This window comes from Gorilla gorilla, chromosome 12, assembly GCF_029281585.2.
Source record: "Gorilla gorilla gorilla isolate KB3781 chromosome 12, NHGRI_mGorGor1-v2.1_pri, whole genome shotgun sequence".
Lineage (NCBI taxonomy): Eukaryota > Metazoa > Chordata > Mammalia > Primates > Hominidae > Gorilla > Gorilla gorilla.
In genome coordinates, this window is record NC_073236.2 from 52242871 (window position 1) to 52246142 (window position 3272).

Here is a 3272-nt window from a genome sequence, read left to right on the forward strand (position 1 = left end):
TGCAAAGAGCAAAACAACTACCCCCAGACGCTGTGGAAAAGAACCCGAGCAATTTACCACTGCTAGCGCTGCAGCCTGCTTTTATTCTCTTATCTGGCCCCACCCACATGCTGCTGATTGGTCCATTTTACAGAGAGCCGATTGGTCTGTTTTACAGAGAGCTGATTGGTCCGTTTTGACAGGGTGCTGATTGGTGCGTTTAAATCCCTGAGATAGACACAAAAGTTCTCCACCTCCCCACTAGATTAGCTAGATACAGAGTGTCTGTTGGTGTATTTACAATCCCTTTGCTAGACATAAACGTTCTCTAAGTCCCCACCAGAGGAACTAGATACAGAGTGCCGATTGGTGTATTCACAAACCCTGAGCTAGACACAGGGTGCTGATTGGTGTGTTTACAAACCTTGAGCTAGATACAGAGTGCTGATTGGTGTATTTACAATCCCTTAGCTAGACATAAAGATTCTCCAAGTCCCCACCAGACTCAGGAGCCCAGCTGGCTTCACCTAGTGGATCCCGCACCAGGGCCCTAGGTGGAGCTGCCTGCCGGTCCCCGCTGTGCGCCTGCACTCTTCAGCGGTTGGGTGGTCGATGGGACCGGGCACCCTGGAGCAAGGGGCTGCGCTCGTCGGGGAGGCTCGGGCGGCGCAGGAGCCCACGGCGGAGAGGGGAGGCTCAGGCATGGTGGGCTGCAGTTCCCAAGCCCTGCCCGGCGGGGAGGCAGCTAAGGCTCCGCGAGAAGTTGAGCACAGCAGCTGCTGGCCCAGGTGCTAAGCCCCTCACTGCCCGGGCCGGAGGGGCCTGTCGGCCGCTCCGAGTGCGGGGCCCGCCGAGCCCACGCCCACCCGGAACTCGCGCTGGCCCGCAAGCGCGGCGCGCAGCCTCGGTTCCCGCCCGCGCCTCTCCCTCCACACCTCCCCGCAAGCTGAGAGAGCCGGCTCCCACAGTGCCGCGGCGGGCTGAAGGGCTCCTCCAGCGCGGCCAGAGTGAGCGCCAAGGCCGAGGAGGCGCCGAGAGCGAGCGAGGGCTGCCAGCATGCTGTCACCTCTCATTGGGATTACAGACGTGAGCCACCACAGCTGGCCCTTTTCCATCTCTTATAAGGACACTCACTGGATTTACATCCCACTCTAAGCCGGTATGATATCATCTCAATTCTTGCCTTAATTACATCTGCAAAGACCATATTTCCGAATAAGCTCAAGACCTGAGATTCCAAATGGATATGAATTTGGAGAGGACCCTATTCAACCACATCTCTTTAGGTCAGGGTCCTTACCAAAAACACATTCCCAACCTGCTGTGAGCAACACCATGAAACACTAACCGCCTGGCAGCTGCTGCTGAAGCACCCAGATGACTCTGTTGCAGGTGCTTCCAGAATGCGCTTAGTGACGCCATGACATAAAAGAGTCATCTCCGGCGGGTGCAGTGACTCATGCCTGTAATCCCAGCACTTTGGGAGGCTGAGGCAGGTGGATCGCTTGAGGCCAGGAGTTCGAGATCAGCCTGGCCAACATGGTGAAACCCCATCTCTACTAAAAATACAAAAATTAGTTGGGCGTGGTTGTGGGCTCCTGTAATCCCAGCTACTCAGGAGGCTGAGGCAGGAGAATCGCTTGAACCTTGGAAGCGGAGGCTGCAGTGAGCTGAGATCGTGCCATTGCACTCCAGCCTGGGCAACAGAGCCAGACTCAGTCTCAAAAAAAAAAAAGAGTCATCTCCAAGAGGCACTTGCAATGCAGGAGAATGGGGCTGAGCCCAGGGTGCTAGGGGAACCAGAGGAGGGACTCAAAACTCAGAATAAGTATGTGGGAGGGTGGTGGGTTCAAGTGGATTCAACTGATAAACAAACGTTGCTGGTCCACAAGGGGCCTATGGTAGTGTCTGTAACAGCCTAGATTCCAACACTTGGTTACCCAGAGCGGTGGATGTTACGGGAAGAAAGTGGATCTACCATCCAGACACTCACTTTCTTGGCCCAGCTTGCTACTAACCTGGTATTACTCTAGGCAGTTCATTTAATCAGAAGACGAGTAAGAGGTGAAAGCAACAGGGCCTACTGATATGAGGAGGAGCAGGGGTAGGGGTGGTGGAGCGATCATCGGTAGCTGAGACCTGTTTTCCCTATAAATTTCCAGAGGGCAGGGTGCCTTGTCATTTTTTTCTTCATGATTTCCTGGAGCTCCAACCATAATAGATCTTCCAAAAAAAATTAACAGAAAAATAAAAATATTAAGACTTGGCCAGGGGGCCGGGCGCGGTGGCTCACGCTTTAATCCCAGCACTTTGGGAGGCCGAGGGGGGTGGATTACGTGAGGTCAGGAGTTCAAAACCAGCCTGGCCAATATGGTGAAACCCCGTCTCTACTGAAAATACAAAAAAAGTAGCCAGGCATGGTGGCGGGCGCCTGTGATCCCAGCTACTCAGGAGGCTGAGGCAGGAGAATCGCTTGAACACAGGAGGCAGAAGTTGCTGAGATTGTGCCACTGCACTCCAGTCTGGGCAATAGAGCGAGACTCCGTCTCAAAAAAAAAAAAAAAAAAAAAAACTTGGCTGGGGCACTGCCTCACACCTGTAATTCCAGCACTTTGGGAGACTGAAGCGGGGGAGTCGCTTGAGCCCAGGAGTCTGAGGCTGCAGTGAGCTAGGATCACACTACCACTCAGGTCGTGATGGAAAAAAAAAAAAATTAAGGCTCATGGTAAATCTTTCTCTCAATTCCCAGAATCAGGAATAGCTGTTTCTTCAGGAAAATATATATATATATATGCTTGCTTTTAATTTCATGGACCATGTTTAAATTTTATTTTCTTCATATCCTTCATCATGACCTGAAGCCACCTTGCTTGTGTCTTCCTTTGCTTGTCCAGCTACAGGCACTAGGTTGCTGGCTGCTGAAGAGCAGGCAACCAGGGGTCCTGCCAGCCCTGCATCCCACCTGCCGGGCGTGGTCCATCTTCATCTTTCCCTACTCTTATTTTCTTCCAGGTATGGGCTTGCTTCATCTTTTCCCATTCTTATTTTCACTCATTATTTTTTATCTGGTTGCATCATCTGCAGTTTTGCAAGCCACCTTGAATCCCTTTCTGGAAAAAGGCCAGGCATACACAAGTACATTATTAATCCATGCCTCTAATAGCTTAGATTCCAACACTTGATTACCCAGAGGGGTGGATGTTACACAGGTGGATGTTACATCAGCATCCTCTTTCAGAGACAAATCAACTCCTTTATTCAGCTTATTTCTTTCTCAGTGTCTGTTACACACT